The sequence below is a fragment of the Tiliqua scincoides genome, chromosome 3 (genome assembly GCF_035046505.1).
Source record: "Tiliqua scincoides isolate rTilSci1 chromosome 3, rTilSci1.hap2, whole genome shotgun sequence".
NCBI classification, from domain to species: Eukaryota; Metazoa; Chordata; class Lepidosauria; order Squamata; family Scincidae; genus Tiliqua; species Tiliqua scincoides.
The window spans coordinates 173119605-173139546 of NC_089823.1; the positions used below are offsets into that span (position 1 = coordinate 173119605).

At 42.9% G+C, this 19942-nt stretch overlaps 1 protein-coding gene across 6 annotated transcripts in view; it reads left to right on the forward strand.

Annotated features, from left to right (window-relative positions):
- Positions 1-19942, forward strand: part of CHST15 (carbohydrate sulfotransferase 15) — an 87752-nt gene that overhangs the window by 23641 nt on the left and 44169 nt on the right. The window contains exon 3 of one of the 6 annotated variants that reach the window (XM_066620382.1): positions 7851-8009. The exons of the other annotated variants lie outside the window; for them this stretch is intronic. The gene's annotated coding sequence lies outside the window, so the exon portion shown is untranslated. The remainder of the gene's footprint in view (positions 1-7850; positions 8010-19942) is intronic. 6 annotated transcript variants of the gene reach the window in all.

Consider the following 19942-nt stretch of genomic DNA (forward strand, 5'->3'; position numbering starts at 1 on the left):
CACATATCATGGTAGCACCAAGTCTAATATGTTAAAAATAAAATGCACATTGAAATAAATGGGGACCCACCTAAAATTGGCTCATGACCCACCTAGTGGGTCCTAACCCACAGTTTGAGAAACACTGATCTAGAAGCTTTCTTTTTGCAGAAGGGTAAGTTTATAGGCTTGTGACTATGCATGAAGGCAGTTTCCTGAAAAACTGTAAAATTTGAAGAGCCTTGGGAGTCATGTATATTAGTCAGCTAGTAAGGTCTTCCAAAAGTCAGGCCTGGTTGTTGTATCACCATCTATAGTGCAAGAGCTACTACAGTGGACTGTTCCTGCATTGCAATTAGGAACAGGGTCATTAATATACACTAGTTGTATACCTCTCCAGTGCTGTCCTGTAGAAAATTAGGGAAAAGGCTAAACTCAATTCTGTTCAAGACATGCTGTTTTTGTTTGCGCACATAGGTTTTATTTCTTTTTCTGAGAGTATGTTCAGATTTGTAACTCCTGCCTACAATCTGAAATGTTACAGACTAGGAAAAGCTTTACCTCTTGTTTCTGTGGACTGCGAATACCTTGAGGCTTGGGAGTCTTTATGTTGTATTTTATCCTGTAAGTAAGCCAGTATTGCTATTTTCCTATTCAAAGTTAGGGTATTCAGATGATGAACATTGGTCATGACCAAACTTAAGCTTAGTTAGTGAAGAAGAGCCCAATCTTAATCTCTCTCCTCTGCCCCCCCTCCACACCAAGGCAGTTGTGCCAAAAAGGCTACTACTGCATCCTGCAGAGATGGGGGGGGTGAGAGTTGTGGAGGTCTTCTCTGAGTAAGGGAACAATCATTCTCTTGCCTGGTGTGGGGGGGTCTACTTGAACCTGTGCTAGCTAAATAGCTCACACGGGTTTGTGTTGACTCACACTGTGGGATCAGATCTGGGAAAGGGATTAGGATTCAGCGGCCACTGCTGCTGCCAAACCCACCCCCCTCCTGGAACCAATCCACAATCCACCTACCCCATTGCTGCTCCATTTCACTTCCCCCACCCCATCACCACCTCCTGCCACCTCTCCTGCCTCCCCTGCCACCTTACATATAGTGGCAGGCATTCCAGATCAGCTGACGCAGGCTGGAAATGTCCAGCCTTCCCAGCAGTGTGCTAATGAGCTTGCTGCCAGCCTTTTTGTGACTGGCACTGACTGCTTTACGGCAGTCAGCACCTGCGGAAGAAGCATGTCCTCATTGCCCGGCCCCTTTAGGATTGGGCTGTTAATATACAACCCGTCGGCTTGGCAAAAACAACTGAGTGTGTTCACAGCTGAAGTAAAATTTGGATTGCAGATCTTCCAGCTCATAGCTTAGTTTCTTCGCTAACAGATGTTTAGCTTTTACTGTTTAGGGCTAGCTACAAGCACAGTTCTGTTAAATCTTTCCTTTGTTGAATCCTAATGTCACATTTTAAACAGTTTTTAGAAATGCTTTCTGTGACAGGGATGAGTAGAAGTTAGTATCATGAATATTTCATAAGAACTGTTAGTTTCCATATTTTACTTGCAGTTTAGTTAGATGGAGGATATGTTACATAGTGTACATATTCTGACTCAGAAATGTGAAAAACTTTGAGTTATCGCTTGGCGAACCTTATCATGGATTCAAAAATCATGAATAAATTTGAACTTCTTGAACTTTTTTCTTTGATTCTGATCTTTCAGCTTCCCCCACTATTATGTTTTAAATTGTATCTCTGTATAACCACTCTTGCTGTATAGTGGTTCAGAATTTAGATGGTGATTCCCTTGCATCTCTTTCCTCAAGAAGGATAGTTGCAGAACTGTAATAAATACTCCAATAATTATTAAACTTGGAGTAATTGAATTTTAAATAATTTGAATTATTCAGTTTTGGATCAATTCCATTGCTTTCACTGTTGTAATGAGAATGTCTAATATCTAAAAACAAAACAAAACAAAAACCTTGGCTTTGCAACCCAAGTTTAAATTGGCTTTTTAATTGGGGTATTTGGTTGGAAGACAAGAGTAGAACTATGAGATGGGGTCTGTAAAAAATAATAAATGTGTTAGCAAAATGGGACACATTCTCAGAAAGATCACAAATCCTTATGATGGTGATAGCAGCTTAAAAAGTACACTGCTGTGTATGTAGGAGGGCTTTTTGGAAAAGATAATAGTGTTCTGAAAACATTAAATTGGTATTAGTCTAATTAAACTCCTCAGCATTCTAATCAGGAATCTTGTTGCATAGCTTCAATTGACTTTAATTGGAATTGCGTGGCTGAGACGCAGTGTAATGTGTTCAAAATTTAATTTTGGGAAGATAGTATTTACTTTCTGTGCAAAATTTCTTTCCATTTAAATTGATACGTTTTGTTTATTTAACCTTTAACTAATTAATGTTTTAATTAAGCTTTCCAAATAAGTCTACAGAAGACACTAGCCTATAATTATTTTATTGCACTGGAACAGGCAAGCCAGGAGGCTTGTGCTGTATCCACCACAGGATTGTGGCCAGCAGCGGCTTAGCCAGAGGCAAGGGGAAACTTTCCCCTTTACCCCTGGGTAAGGGCTGCTGGCGTCTATGGGTCTCCTTGGACTTGCGCCACCTCCTGAGGTGGCACAAGTCCGAGGACAGTGGAGCGACTGGAAACGGAGCGGCTTCCCGCTCCCCGGGAATGGAGTTCTCCCCCACTGGGCTCCCTGTGCCTCCAAACATCTAAAAATTTAAAAAATGAACACTTCTGCTTTCATGATGAAAAGTGTCCATTTTTGTTATTTTTAGAAGTTTGTGGGCATGGGGTGTCCTACAGAGAGCTCTCTGGACCCCCCAGGTAAGTAAAAAAAAAAAAAAAAAACCCTTCTGTTCCCAGCAGCAGCATAATCCTGGGGATTGCATTGCTGCCTTCCCCTTAGGTGCCAGAGGCAGGGCTTCTCAGTGATGTCCCCGTTTGAGAACCTCTGGACTAGACTGTCTATAACCAAAACAAATTCTAAAACTAATTACAGTAATGTCCAGCAGTGAATAGTGCTGGACTACAGTGCTGGACTTCAAATCTAATAGTTTTGAACTACAGGTGTAACCGCTGGGGATATGTTTCTGCTGCTATCACAGATACCCCAAACCATGGATGATAGCGAAACCTACTCATTGTGCTCATGACTCACCTCTCTTCATTTGTAAGTGTTTTGCAAAAGGCAGCTTTTTCTTCTTTTTGCTTTGGAAATGGAAGCAGACAGCAAGAACCCAGACTTATAGCAGCTAGAGGAGTAGTTTTCACCTGTGCTGTCTGAGATGTGTTGCGGGGCCATAGGAGGCCGACAGCAGCTGCACGGGAGAAACAGCCGCTTTGCGCCTCATGCGGCAGCACAAGTAAAAGAAGTAGCCAGCGAAGGGGCTGGTCACGGCTGTTTGCGTCTCACGTGGCTGGATGGGAGCCGTGCAATGAGTGAAAGCGAGAGGCTGAGCAAGCCAAAAGGTGGGCAGGCAGGTACAAAGTGAGCGAGCAAAGTGGGAGTCTGCTGAGGCCACCACCCGAAGGATTGGCTGACTGAAAAGGGTCCTTGAGAGACCCTTTGCCTTGCTACTGTTTGCTCGCAACTCTCCAAAGTGACCCTCCCTGTGTTGCCTCCATCGACAAGGCACTTTTTGGCTTTTAGAGTAAGGATGTTGGGCCACAATCCTATCCATACTTATCTGGGAATAAGCCCCATTGACTATAATGGGGCTTACTTCTGAGTAGACCTACATTGGCCTGAGCTCCTGGTTGCACTCTTTTGAATATATGAGCAGGCACTTGGACTTCTCCTTCACCCCACCCCTCCTGCACGCACATTCCCCCCAAAATCTCATGATCGCAGTTAACACCTCTCTTACTGTGCCTTTCTTCATTCGTCCCCACCTTCCAAAAGTCCAGAATCAGCTGCCTCACATTCTCTCTCTCTCTTTCCCCCATTGCCCCTCCCCATTGTCTCCTCATTGCCCCTCAGCCCACATTTCTCCAGTATGTGCTCAATTTGACCGCTGTTTGCCAACACTTTCTGGCACTTCTGATGACAATTTGATCCCCCTACTTCAAAACTTTTTGCCTCCTTTCCAAAAACCACATACACTTCCCTATTCAAGCTTCTTGTGAATTTCTTTAGTTGTCATTTAATGATTGAGAGCCCAATCCTGTGGTCTGCGCTGCACATCTGCACATGTGCACATCTGCACATCTGCGGCGCTGACCACAGTCGCAAACGTGCTGTAAGGCACGTTTGCAGGGCTCACCGCCGGGCTCCCACCGGAGGTGGCTCAGCTCCGGCTGGTGCTGAGCTACCGCCTGGCAGGAGCCCACATTCCGCAGTTGCGACCTGGTGCCTGCAACCACCAGGCTGTGGAACAGGGAATGGGGCGGGGACGGGGGAGATCCAGGGGGCGGGGAGGCCAGCGTGACGTGGAGAGGGGATGGGGAGGCCGGCGTGATGTGTGGAGGGGGGCGTGCCAGAGGTGTGCCAGGGGGTGGGCAGGCGGAGGATCCATGGAGCTCTGCTCCGCAGGATCCTAGGCACTCGTGGAGGCTGCTTGCCTTACACGAGCGCCTTTTCTTTGGCGGCGCCCTTTGGGCACTGCTAAAGAGAGTAACTCCATTGCAGGGCTGCCTCCCTTACCTGGGGGAAGGGGATGAACGTCCCCTACTCCTGAGGTGCCTCCCGTGGTAGCGCGGGAGGCGCTGGATTTGGCAGCAGCCCTCATGGTGCCGCCGAGTGGGGGCTCCTTGCACAGCTCAGGATTGGGCTGCCCCTTGGGACTGGGCAGTGAATTGTATTATATTAATTAAAATTAATTGTAATCTGAGTAAAAAACTGGTAGTGTGCCTTGACAATTTTAGTGCCTTGTCAGTGTGCCATGAGCCGAAAGAGATTGAAAACAGCTGTGCTAGAGGAACACTTGATGCGGTTGTGAGAACGCTAACAGGAAGTGGACAGCAGAGAAAGCAGACAGGCTGTGAGAATGCTGGACTTATTTAGTCTTTAGGGCAGGGGTCTCCAAACGTTTTCGCCAGAGGGCCGCATCAAATATCTGGCATGTTGTTGAGGGCCGGAAAAAGAATTTAAATATAAAATTTAAATAAATAAATTAGTGATGGAACTTAGATGAGTGAATAAATGAATGAATGGGCTCATTCATTCAACCTCTCTGACCCTCAGAACACCCTCCAGACACAACCAGAGCACAGCTGGTCATGTTCAGTTGAGTGGGCCAGAGGCTTTCAGGGGACAAGAGCCTGGCTTGCAGGCTGGATAGAGGCTTGCTGCAGGCTACATCTGGCCCCCAGGCTGGGGTTTGGACACACCGGGGAATTTAGGGGAAATTAGCTTTAGGGGAATTTAGCTGGTGGAAAACCTCCTCAAGGTAAGGGGACATTTTTCCCCTGGCCCTGGGGTAAGCCCCAGCCTGCGCAATGAGCAGGCTGGAGCAATCACAAGAAGGACTGCTGTCTGTGAGCATAATGTTATGGTTCAACCAACAAGGTTGCAGGCTGCTCCAGTGGGATTCCTGCTTCTCCCCACATGGGGAATTGATAACAAAGCTAGTGAGTTTCAGAGTGAACTGAAGTTGTACCAGGGACATTTTGCTCATTTTTCATCCCAGTCTTTCTGTCAGCTGGTTGGATTACGACTATGGATTACCCCCATATATAGTTTTAGTAGCTAAGTAGTATCTGTGGGTTAATATTGTGGCTGGCTTAGTCCCTGTTACTAGAGACTGCCACTTTGTTCTTCCCACAAAGTGATTCTCATTTGATCTGTAGCAAGGTTATTCTTTGTAAGCATGACAGAGCGCTTGATTCTTTGCTGTTGCTTTGGTTCTTTCTCTGCATGACCAACACTCAGTCTTTTGAAACATAGCCAGTATATAATTAGCTTTAACGTTCAGATATTGAACCAGATAAGTGGTGCAAAACAAGCTGTAAGTGACAAAGTGTTTGGGGGAAGATATCCCTTAAAAGGCATGTATGTTTACAAGAAGATGCCTCTAAGGTTAGCATCAGCAATACAAAGGGGGAATGTTTCCAATGGCTGAGTGAGAAAACACATGAACATACTGCTGTTGCTGCACACTATGCTATGTATTTACACACACATACTTCAAAATATGCATTTCATATTTCAAAACAGCCAATGCAATCATCTTCTCCAGGTTAAAGTAGCGGAGGGAGGGAATAATGAATCTTCTCAATAATGAATGGAAAAAGCTCAACACTTCTTCTCTGATACGCTGAGCATCATTTAAAGGTATGAATTTGCTGCAATTGCATGAAATTTAGCTTTCAGTATACAAAGCCAGAGGGAGGCAATTGCTTGTGTAGGCCATTCAAGAATGGGAGTACAGAGAGCTGTAAAACACATGAATGTTGCTACACAAATACATTTCAATTGTCTCATAAATTATTGAGAAGAAACAAATGGGAAAAGGAGTCACCCCTTTGCATGTCCAGGTTCAAATAAATGTTTATGGCTACAGTAGTATGGGACACTGAACTAACAGGTTTCATAAAGAGACACTTGCAGAGTCATTCCCCCCCCCCCCAAACTGAAGCAATCTCAAAGTGTCTTAAGCCCACCATTTCTTGTGGTTTTATTTTTTTGAAAGAAAACAGAATTAAATGGAACCCTGAGAACTGTGTTTTTGTCAAATTGCACCAGAAATTGTACTTTGTTGTGATATAAAATCAAAAATCTCAAGTGGTACAAGAACTAGTTTATATGAAACAGCAGAGTTGGAGGCATGGTCTATAACATGTATTGGTTTTGAAGGTCGCTCCCTTGAGGTGGATAGTTAAGTAACGATGAGAATGACATTGATGACAATAGCAGATAAACTATATAGTGCATGCTTCAAGGTAAGTACACAGTAGTGAAAACTTGTTTTAAAAAATAGTGAGTTTCACAATGCTTGAAGAAATGTTTTCTTACCTTTATATCTAAAGTAACAAAGACTGCACTCTAATATGAAAGATGTTTCCTTTTTTAAAAAAAATGGAAAGAAGATAATTCCTCATCCCCAAGGAACTGACCATCCTAAAATCAATGCTAGGGAGGCACCAACAAACAGCCATTGGAACCTCTGCTGGACTGAATAGGGACAGTTCCTCTCCTCCTGCTGAAATGTAGAGAACCACCACTTAAAAGATGCTTCTTTGTTGAGCTGGCAGATGTATGTCATAAATCATATAGCACCTCTAGTATTAAAAAGAATCCCTTCTGAGTTATGTTTTAAAATGTGGCAGGTTCACATTTGACACTTAGTGATTTTAAGAATGTATAAATTACTTTCAAGAAAGGATATAGAAGAACATGCTACATGTTGAAATTAGCATTTGAAACATTTGGTTAATAATCTGCTGATTAAAAGTAGGTTCTTTTCTCATAGGACTACGCTGAATATTCTCCCATTTTGATTTATTTTGAAGAGAAATGGAAATTGAAATTTTCTTGAAATTGGAAAGAGACAGAACTTGCTCCCATAAAATATTTCATGAAATTCTTTTTGCGTTTCCCTGGGTGTGAGCAATTTTCAGCTACTGTGGTGTGGCACGTTGGTATACTGTGAATGGTCTGCAGGTGTACTGTGGGAGTTTGAGGGAGATACGCGATATTTAACCTCCCTGCACTGCTGGCTGGGAGGTTAAATCCCCCAATAGCCTTATTGTGAGTCCCCAGTGGCAGTGCGGTGTGCCTTGTCAAAAAACTGATAGTGCGCCTTGACAATTTTAGTACCTTCTCAGTGCAGTCAGTGCAGTAAGAAGAAAAAGGTTGAAAATCACTGCCTGAGTAATCTTGTTTCATAACCAAATTTACAGGCTGGAGCTTCTTTCCTGAGCCCGCGTTGCTGACATTGTTGATCCCAGCCAAACAGTGATCAAGTAGTGAATGTGATGATGCTGTAATGCTGTGTAGCAAATCGAATTTGAGTACATGCTGACATCACTGGCAGGAAATGAAGCCAATTGAAATTGAAGGTAATGCTTCTTGGATAGGTGAAAGCTTTTTAAGTGTGTACAATAAAATTGCCACAAGATACGGCACACTTTGACTCTGCTAAATATATTCCTCCCAAAAGTTGAGTGCTTTTAGTCACCCCATTTCTAACCTGATCTATAGATGAAAAAGCTTTTGTTATTAACCTGTAGAGGTTTTACATTTTTACATTTTCTGTATATTATTTATATATCGCCTTTCTTGTAATTGAATTACGCAGGGTTTCTAAATCACCATATAGGAATTTTTACAATTGCAAATTCTAATCTTTCATAGAATGCCTTCATTCCAGGTGTAATCCTTCACAGTCTGGTATCTTTCTGGCTGCATTTGCCTCCATACTTTATCTGATGGCACTCCTTCACTCTCACCGAAGGGGTCACCCTCTGCTCCTCTCACCAGCTGGGATGACTCGTCAGCAGCAGCTCTTAGATGTTTCCAGCAGTTTCAAACTGTGTTCCCAGCTGTTCTTTGAGCATCATAGGTGGCAGCTCTACCACTAACTCCTGCCTCTTATAATGTCCATTAGAATCATTTCTTGTAGCCAGTTCAGATCCTGTCTGGTTGGTTGGGATCTGTTAGAAATGTAGCTACAGTGTTGGATTTGTTTCATTGTTCTCTTTAATCAAGCATATTTCTCTGAAGCAGTGTTTCTCAAACTGTGGGGTCGGGACCCAAAAGGTGGGTCACAAGCCCATTTCAGGTGGGTCCCCATTAATTTCAAAATTTTATTTTTAATATATTAGACTTGATGCTCCCATGGTATGTGACTGCATTTGGGGAAATGTTGCAGACCTGTACTTTGACCAAGCTACTATGTATATTCTTTTAACAATGATAGTCAGTGGGACTTTCTCCTGAGTAAGTGTGGGTAGGATTGCAGCCTAGGATTGTTGGCAGGAGGTCTGGTCTAGAGGGTAGAGCCTCTGTCTGCCTGAAGATAACATCCACAAGGTCGCCAGTTCGAGGCCACCGGCACCGTGCGACCTTGAAGCAGCTGACAAGCTGAAGCCGAGCAATTCCATCTGCTCTGAGCGTGGGAGGATGGAGGCCAGAATGTGAAGCCAGATCGGAACGAAACACCTTGAATGTAGTCGTTCTTGAAAGAAAGAACCTTCTTTGAAATTGTAAAAATCCCTATTTAATAGGGATTTAATAAAGCCTGCCTATGTAAACCGCCTTGAATAAAGTCTTGAATAAAGACCAAGAAAGGCGGTATATAAATACCTGTTATTATTATTATTATTATTATTGTTAAAAAATTTTCCTGCTTGATGATGTCACTTTCAGTAATTACATCACTTTCAGTGGGTTCTAGACAGATTCTCATTCTAAAAAAGTGGATCCCAGTGCTAAATGAGCAAGAACCACTGCTCTGAAGGATTCTGTCGGTGTGTGGTGAATGTTTACGTCTCTTCAGCTCTTGTTGCTATATGGAAGCCGGGGGCCAGTGCAAATGAAATTTTTGCAACCACATATGTTTGAAAGAATGTAGCAAGTGTAGTCAGTACAGCCCTACCCTATCTTTAGTTCCTTGCTTCTTAAATGTGTTTTTAATTGCCTTTCTGCCTCTTGCCAATTGTATTTTTTATTATTGTGTCTTTGCCTTTCTAATTTTATCTCTGCATCGTTGTATTGCTGTCTCCAGATTTTAACTTTTTATAAACTTTGTGTGGAGACCACAAAAAGATCCACTTGAATCTCTGGAACATATTAGTTGAATTCTCTTTTCTTTTTAGAAATCATAACCTTGTTCTCCCTCATGCCTCAAAAAGTATATTTTTCAGAGAAGGGGGGAAAAAAACTCTTGGACACCTTTTCCTTATGGATTTGCTCCCTATTAGATCTTCCTTTAAAAACTTTCCTAAAGTTTGTTATCATTGGCTGTTCTCTTGTCTTCCTCAGAATAATAAATTTGGGCACCCCCATTCTAATTGACTCAAATGGTCTGTCTTATTCTGAGACCTTCTGGGCATGCCTCTTGAGGAAACGGTATACAGGAGATTGAGGGTGCAATCCAAAAGTGCCCTTGGACCGATGCAAGTCCCTTGTGCCAGCCCAGTGTTGTCACAAAAGTGCCATAAAGCACTTTTGCGCCAACATAAGGGGAGATAGGCTGTCGCACTATGTAGGACTCCTCATGCCAACATAGGACCCAGTGATGTGTGAGTTGCGTCGGCCAAGCTCAGCTGGTGTAGGGCTCTGGGAGGGGGGGCATGGAAAGGGTGGGGAGAAGGAAGGAGGGAGGCGTTTCGGGGGAGGGTGCACAGCGGGCGTTCCCGGGGTGGGAGGCGGGCCAGGCTCTGTCAGTTATACCACATCCTAACCCCATTCCCAGGCAGCCTGGGGCAATCTTGTGTTGCTCGGATTTGCGCTGCCTCTTTAGGTGATGCAGATCCAAGTAGCCCCATTGGGCTGCTTTATCTCTCCCTGGAGTAAGGGGAAATGGCTCCCCTTGCCTCGGGCTGACCCATGAGCAGCCCGAAACTTGCACTGGATACAGCACAGGCCGACTGGCCTACCTGTTCCAGCTCATGTTAGGACTGGTCTGTAAAAAGTCCTGCACTTCAGATCACCTAAAATAGCACACAGGCATTGAATTCAAGATGTAAGGTTTTTAACAGATTGTGCAATAAGTGAGGGTGTGATCCAGCCAAAATTTCTAGAGGATTTGCTGTGTAAAAATGATATCATTTGCAGCTGCTATAGATACAACTTATTCGTATATTGCAAATACATTTGTGATAGGTATGCATAATTTGATAGGTCTAAGATTCAGAATGACATTGTGCTACTAAAATACAAGTATTGCATTCACAATATGTGGGAATTTATCCTTTTCCATTTTTATGCTTGTTGTTTTGTTGGAAATGTAAAATTAACTTCAGTTGAGTCATCAGTGCGACTTTTGTATTGTGTTTATTGATTTTTGTATGAACAGGGTACTAACTTAGTGTAGAATTTTTCTCTGTGATGTTACTCCTGTGTGTGCCCCTAAACAAATGCTGTTCTAATTTTAAACTACTTGGCATGGAGTTACAGTGGCTACATAAATCTACATTCAGCAATCTGTCCCCAGAAGACAGAACAATTCCGGTGCTCTGTGGATAGCTTATTGGACAGCTTCTGTAAATTGATAAAAAAGATTAATTCTCCAAATCTCACCTTTTGATTGGAAGCACATAGGGAACACCCACCATTACATCCTTGTTACTCTTATCTTAACCCAGATGTATGCTGAACAGAATCTTCCCTTAGGGAACACTTTCTTTGATGTGTAGGACAGTACTTATATATATTTTGCCTTTGTCTTCAACTTCTGAATGGCTTGCTTCCCTCTTAACTTATTCCAGTTATGTTTCCCCCCCCCCCCCAGAAATGCTTGATGTATGAAGGTATCTTCTGAGGTATGTAGCGCTTGATGATGTACAGTTTGAGGCAGGTGGAAGTGTGTGTGTGTGTGTGTGTGTGTGTGTGTGTGTGACCTTTGTTCAGAAATCACATCGACTTCTGCATACACTATAGGAATATTTGTGGGAAACCAGAAATCTCACTTAAATGTATCTCTGGGGACCAGATATCCCAAAAGTAAGTGGGAGAAAGCAGTCCAGTGTTGATCCACCAACTGATTGGGTGAAACAAGCAGGAAAAACATGCTAAGCAACATAACTGGAAAGTGTATGAAAAGTTGGTTAGGATTGGGCTGAACTAAATGTCACATTCTGCTCTTTCACATCTGGTTAGGGAGGTTCTCAAGGTGGCTAAGGGCTCTATCCTGAAGTGTGTGTGACAGCTTACCGCTGATATGCACTGTAGCAAATGTGCCATAAGGCATGTTTGCAAGGATTACTGTTGGTCCAGCGCCGGAGCTGGCCCAGCGCGAGGCTGCGCTGGGACAGTGCCAGTCAGTGGTCCGCCAACTAGTCCATCAACTAATGCTGGTCCACCAACTAGTGCTCTCTCGGAGTGCTGGGCAGTGGAGAGGCGAGTGGGGCATGGGGGGGACACGTTCCAGGGCAGGGGAAGGGTGGAAAGAAGGCATGATAGGGGAAGGGGCGGGACCAGGGGAGCTGAGCTCTGCCAGATTCAGAGCCCTGTGTCAGGCCCTCGACACAAAGCATCTTGATTCTGTGCTGGCTGAATAGCCGATACAGAGTCGAGAAGCCCCATTGTGGGGTCCTTTTCCTTACTTGGGGGAAGGGGACAAATGTCCCCTTCTCCCCAGGAGTTGCCACCAGGTGCCTGGTGTGCTCAGGATGCCATGGCAGCCATTTTGGCACTGCAGCAGTCCTGTATGTCGGGCAGGTCAGGATTGGGCTGTAAAAGTGCATAGTTAAAATGAAAACAGGATCATGAAAAATACAACCCCCCCCCCCAAATGAATCAATAAGATGAAAAGCAGATCTGAAGTAGCAGATGGTATGTCTATCTTATCACTACAATCGAGAGGAGAAGGCCAATTGAAATCAAAGGTTGTCAGCAGGTACAGAAACTGAATTAGTGAGAGATGGGTATTTTTCTTCTTTTATCTTTCCACTTGTGTCCTTTATATTTAATATGACTCAAATAGATATAATACTCTAGAGCTGTGAAGGTTCAGAGGTGTTCAATTCTCGGTTTTATTTTAGCCAGCTGTCAGAGATTAGAGCCAGTGCTTAAATGCCATTACTAATGACAAAGCTAATATATTCTGCCATATAACTATATAATAGCTCTTGTTCCATTACTGAATAGATTGAGTCCAATTTGTTACAAAAAGTCTTGGTCATTCTTATCTTTCCTCTGTTCTAATGATACCTGTTTTCTTAACTCGTACTAAAATGTCCCATACACCTTTCTGCCATTCATGAATTGACAATTGATTTCTATATTTCCAATTCTTAGTGATTATTAATTTAAATGCAATAGTTAAGTACTGCAGCTAAGTCTAGGATTAAAGTATTACAGCTGTGCCTTATGTGTCGTCATAGCTGTAGATCTCAGACTCATACTTGGAGGGTGAATGATTCTCTTGTATACATGTTCACACAATTGCACACACTAGTCCTGCAGTAAACAATAGGGCTCTTTCCACATGCTTCATGGTTATCTTAATGACAGCTGTTTTGCTTCTTAGTAAATAAAGTTGGACATTGCCATATTTTGGCATGAGAAGAGGGAAATCTCTTTTTCTTCATCCCTTTTAGTCTGTTCTGGCTTCATATCAGAACTCACTGCTCTAGAACAGGGGTCTCCAAACCCTGGCCCGGGGGCCAGATGCGGCCTGCAACAAGCCTCTATCCGGCCTGCAGCCAGCCTCTTGTCCCCTTAAAGCCCCTGGCCCATTCAACTGTACATGACCAGAGCTGTGCTCTGGTTGTGTCTGGAGAGTGTTCTAAGGGCCAGAGAGGTTGAATGAATGAGCCCATTCATTCATTTATTCACTCATCTAAGTTCGATCTCTAATTTATTTATTTAAATTTAATATTTAAATTTTTTTTCCCCCGCCCTCAACACTATGCCAGATATCTGATGCGGCCCTCTGGCCAAAAGGTTTGGAGACCCCTGCTCTAGAACACTGTTTCTCAAACTGTGTGTCGGGACCCGCCAGGTGGGCTGCAAGGCAATTTTCAGGTGGGTCCCCATTCATTTCAATATTTTATTTTTAATGTGTCAGACTTGATGCTACCATGGTATGTGTCTGCATTTGGGCAGATGTTACAGATCTGTACTTTAACAGGCTACTATGTACAGTATATGCTTTTAACAATGATTGTGAATGGGACTTACTCCTGGGTAAGTGTGGGTAACTTTCTAGCACTGATGCAGCTGCAACACAAGGTAAGCATTCCCTTACATTGAAGAGGCCTTCCTGACTGACCGGCCAAACACAGAATGCAGCACGCAACCTGTTGGCTTGACTGCATCAGTGCTTGAAATTTGGATAGGACTGGGCCCAAAGTGAGGCAGATTTCACATGCGGACTACATTCTAGTAGTGTAGCTATTCAGGGTGCAAAGCACTAAGTTTTGCATGGTGCCTCACTGCGGCATGCAAGTGTCCTCTCCCCTTCAGAGCCATTTCGGACGATAGAGTCAAATGGAGGAGATGCCTCCATTTTGCTCTAGCAGCCTGGAATGGCTCTGAGGGGGATGGGCCGCTTGCAAGCTGCGGTGAGGCACCATGCAAAACTTAGTGCATTGCACCCCCTCTAGCTATGCTACTGCTATATTCAGTCACCTGGGTAATATGATAGTCATTCAACCAACTAGGTAGAGAATTATATAAATGGAATTTTATCTTGGATACCACCATGCTTATGGAAATTTATTATAGTTGGCTTAATTTTCATCTTGACTCCATGGTAGTATAACTGAGGTCATCATGCCCTCATAGTCTACCTCAAGTGGTTTCGAGTTATGTTTGACTTAGCTCCTTACTGGGTGTGCCTCTGTACTCTGTTCATTTCCCCCAGAATTAATTTAGTCTTCTACACATACTTGCAGTGTACTCCCTCATCTCAGTGATTTACTAGTAAAGACCATGTTTTTCATCACAGCTGTTATGCTTGTGTTTTCAGTAATGTGCTCTCAGAACTTTTCCAAGGTAACATTCTTGCATTAATTTAGGCAATAAATAGAAAATGGGGGAAAAGTTCTTTTTTCTGAGTTGAACTTTGTTTTTAGTACTTGAAACTTGCAGTCCTTTGCCCCATTAACTTCCTGGAAGTTTCTCAGCTAACGTGGGGCATCTCTTGATAGATGCCCCAGCATTGTATATGTTCATAGTTCGAATGTTTAGATCGTAGTTTCTACTTGCTCTGTCATTTTGTTTTCACTGAAGACACCCAGATAGTGCACAGCACACATTAAAAATAGACAGCTAAATAAATGGTTCATTTTTCTGACTTGTTTTGAGGGATCTTAAGATATACGCTTCACATAACTGATACAACCCTGTAATTGCTATGAAGGGTTTTTCTGTGACATGGGACACAGTTAGATGGGCTGCCAGGATAAGCTTCTTTACTTGAAAGCAAGTTCCATTAAGATCAGTAGAAAATATGTCCAGAAAATAAGCTGAGGGCAAAAGTTGGCTTTTCCACGTTTGGGTTATTTGTACATGCAAAATCTACTGAACATAAAGGAGAATAGTTACCTTCACTGCTTGTAGAAAGAAGCAAGAGCTTATAGCATAGAGTCCTTCATTCTAACAGTGATATTGTTGGGGAAATACCGTCTTTGTTTGTTTCATGCATTCATATATTCTCTTTGTATAGACATGTTAAGCCCCGGCTTGTATTTGTACCCTGGGAATATATGCAAGACAGTAAAGGGATAAGAAGCCTATCGTGTATGCCTCAGATTTTGTCTTGTGTTCAGTTCAGAAATGTTCAAGCACTTCCAGGTATGGTTTAACTTTCTACACTTCAGTGGTATCTATGTAAAAGGCATAAGCCTAAGCACCAATACTATCCAATGTTTCAAGTTATTGAAGGCTTAGATATTCAGCTCATTAGCAGAGCAAGAGAGGCTTGTTCTCCAATGCATTCTCTCTAGGTAGAAAATCCCTAAGTGGCCTTACCTTCATCTCTGTTCAGACAATTTAAGGGTTGATTGTGGGACAAATGCAGGATAATGTTACATCTTCAGGATTGTATTTTTAGAGTTTCTGGTTAACATAACCCCCTGCTTTTCTTCTCTCAATAACTAATGAAGTTGATAAAACTGGCTCGGTATTTTGAAAAGATTAAACCATGTCACAAGGGAAGAAATCTAAAACATATTGTGACATATTCCTAACTAGCCTTCCAAGGTTAGTCTAAAAACAGTTTCTATAGGTCAAAATAAATTTTTAAAAATGTTCCATCATGTACTGCTTTCCTTTGCAAAAGGGATAAAATAAAATAAAAATAAACTTGAAAATAACATTTATAGAACAGTACTAGGGAGGGAGATCTTGGACTAAACACTGGTATGAAAATTGCACATGATTTCCATAAGCGTGCTAGTAGGAAAAGTAACATCTAGATAAGCAAACTGTCATTGTGAAATAGATCTAAGTTGCAGAAGTCTTTTCAGAAAAAAATGTTTATGAATGTAAATATACCCTCCTAATATTCACAGGGATATGACTGGCAGCCCAATCCTGAGCTGCCCGGAGCTCCCGGACCCAGTGGCTCCATGGAGGGCTGCCACCGGATCCTGCGCCTCCCGCGCTACCGCAAGAGGCTCCTCGGGAAAAGGGGACATTCTTCCCCTTCCCCCGAGTAAGGGAGGCAGCCCCACAAGGGGGCTACTCACTTTAGCGGCGACCAAAAGGTCGGTGCTAAAGTAAAGGTGCTAGTGTAGGGCAAGCAGCCCTGTCCGAGAGCCTTGGATCCTGCGGAGCTCAGCTCCACGGATCCACCTCTCCCCCTCCTCCTGAACACGCTTCCCAGCCGCCCCTGGTCACGCCTCCTGCCGTCCTCCCCCCTCCCTGGAACGCCTCCCCCACGCCCCCGGCCATGCCCCCACCTCCCATTCTGCAGCTCGGCGGTCCAGGGGACTGCCAAGTCGCAGAACCTGGGTTCCCACCACGCACCAGCCCAGCTCTGGCAGGTGCTGGGTTAGCTCCAGCAGGAACCCAGTGGCATGTTTGCGACTAAGATCCACGGTACAGAGCCACGCCACAGACCCCAGGATTGGACTCATAACCATGCTTTTTTTCTGGTCAAAACTCAGCTATTGATGAAGTGTAAGACCTCTGTTTAGATAAAAGGTTGAGAATAAGTGGCCACTTTCAGTTCAGCAAAGGAAAAGAAGTGTTTAATATCTTTTGTGCCAGTTTCTACAAAGTATCTCCTTTCTCTGTCTTTCGGAGCTCTGTTCAAAGGCTACAGAAATGTACAGATACTCCAAAACTTGACCAAAAGGCTAGACCAGTGGTTCCCAAACTTTTGGTGGTTCCCTTGACCTTACTGGGCCATTTGCCATGGCTTCTCATTAGGCCTACAATCCTATACATTGTATAGGTCGGCAAGTTTTTCACAAGGATTCTGCTGCTCCCCTGGCCAATTTCTGGTACTCCCCAGGGAGCCCCGGCTCACAGTTTAGAAACCACTGGACTAGATGGTAACAAAGGAAAAAATGGATCATAGATAATACTTGGCTGGTTGGTTGTTTGCTTAGTGTTAGGAATATGAGACAGATTCTTCTGCTTTCAGAATAATTTTCATCTGATCATGAATTTGGAGCAATGGAGATCCATATTTAGATGTATTCAATTTCCGGACAGCCACAATGCAAAAGTGATGTGCTTATGTAATAACAGCAACAATAACTGGTGTTTGTACTCTGCCTTTCTTGGTCATTGGATTACTCCTTTGACTTAATCTAAGGTGTTTCACGTAGGCAGGCTTTCTCTAAACCAGTGTTTCTCAACGTTTGTCCTCCTCTGTGCCACTTTACGTGATGCACCTATTCGAAATTCCACCAGAAGTAACTGGTGATGACATCATTGCCTGTTACTTCTGAGTTGGGAGACCAGATGCACAAATACCAGTAAAAGGCTCAGGGTGGATGGGAGGGCTTTTTTAAGCATGGAAAGGCATGCCCACTGAGCCTAGCCTCCTACCGCTGTTTGTAGCATCATGTTCCTGGACTCATTGCCAGGTAGCAGGTGCCCAGGGGTCTAGTTAGTACCACCAGAAACCACCTCAAGTACCACTGGTGGTACCCCATACCACTGGTTGAGAAACCCTGCTCTAAACACCTGAGGGTTTTTTTTTTACCATAACAAAGAAGTTCTAATGTTTCAAGAACAAACAACATTCCAGGTGAATCTTTAACATTCTGGTATCAATTCTGACTGCAGTTACCTCCCACACTGACTAACAAACAGCTCCTTCTCTCTCACCAAAGGACAGCAGAGACAGCTTCTTCTCTTTCACTGAAGAGTAACTGGAATAGCTCAGCTTGTCAATCGCTTCTTGAAGCCTTGCTGCTCATGGAAGCTTTTGGTGATCTCAACCAGTAACCTTCAGATGTTATCTATGAGCCTAACAGTTGCTCTACCCTATAGACCAGACCTCCTGCCCAGGATGATCTTTCTCATTTAGTAGTTTTGTATTGCCTCAGAAGTGTCTTGCTATAGTGTTGTTGGGATGTAATCTTGTGAGTTTCCCACCCCAGCTAGGGGCAGCCAATGGCATGGAGTAAGCTCAAAAAAAATTGAAATAAAAGACTCGGTATCACATGACAATAATTGTTATATGTTATGGTCAGGAAGGGAAGAATTCCCTGTGGGATGATATGATGACATGAGCGTCTTCATGGTGATTAAATGTATTGCCCTGTTTTGAGTCTAAAATAATTGATAAATAGAAAGGTAGTGGAATGTAGCATAATCCTATGCATATGTATTCAAAAGCAAGTCGTATGGATCAAAATAAATGCTGTTTATGGACTAGGAAGAATCAAGATAGAGTGGTGTAGCGATTGAAGTTGGAGTTAAAATATTTGAATTTGTATCCCCGTTTAGTCATGAAGTTTGCTCAGTAATTGTGGCCCATTTGCTATCACTCGGGATTGCTGTGGGGAAATAAATGGTTCAAATCCATGTAAGCTGCTCTGAGCTTCTTGTAGGAAAGTTAGAATAAATATGCAAGAATTCACATAAGTGAGTTTGCAAAGGATGATAGCTATCAAAAGAAAAGGGTGTGTACTGATAGCTGTCAATAATGGAGAGTAGTAGAGAACATATTTAGAGATGATAATCTGTATGTGAGACAGAACTTGAGTGACCATTGAGAGATTACTGTGGCTTTCCACTATTTTCTCAATGAATCATTGTGCCATTTTTGTCAATTCCAGTTTAAATTGGATGTTGAAAGATCTCTCTATCATTTTGCTACATTACAAAAGAAACAATGTGGTAACTTTGCTTAGAAAATTCCACAGTAGTCATAAATCATGAATATGCAAATTACTTTGCATTTCATAATTTGCTTCCAGTTGGTTTCTGTGCATTTTCTAGCTGTAATTCTGTCAACTGAATACTTCAATGAGTTGGGAGTGAAAATTAATTACCGTAACCGCAGCATATTATAACATTTAAGTCTGTGGTGCATTTAGTCCCCATTGAGGGGGGAACAGAAACATCACAAGTTTCAGCACTAAACAAACGCAAAAGTTTGTACTATAAAAACAGTTTGTTATGAATATATTGCAATAGTGGTTCCAAGCGGTCTTTCTGAGAATGCGGATGGAATGTGTTCCTAACCCCAGCTCTTTTCCTAGTTTTAGTGTTTAATCTTAAGGGTAGTGTGGGATGTTTGGGAAGTGTGCTCACTGTGACCAGAAGAATGGGAAAACTATATATACATTTTCAACCACACATAACTTTGCCCACATGTACCATTTGTATTTTTTTTCTCATGAATATATGAAACTAAAGTATTTTACTCAAGAGGTGAATATTTAATGTAATATACATGTTCACATGTCAGTTTCAGAAATTTTTAATGTATGCTTCATATACTACTACTTTCAATACTACCCCAGTGTGTCTGCTAAATTCTCATGTAGCAAAAATGGACCAATTTTGACAATTTCCCAATCGTCAGCCACCTTTTCCCCCCAGAAACCCTCTCAGAATGCTGCGATGCCTCCTAGTGTCAAGGCTGGAAGTGCTATAGCTCATCCTGGCCACTTCCTTTGTTCCATTACCATTTTTTTTTCCTGCCAAATGCCCTAGGAATGACGGAACATCAAGATGTAGCATAATTCCAAGAGAACTTCTGAGGAAAATGGCTATTGCCATAAAACCATGCCCAATCTCCCAATGAGATTTGGGAAGTCTTTCAGGAATTGTTACTAAGTGTATACACAGCTTTCCAAGCCAGTCTCCTTTTCTTTGCTCTGAACTGGGAAGAAGGGCAAGAGTTAACACATGA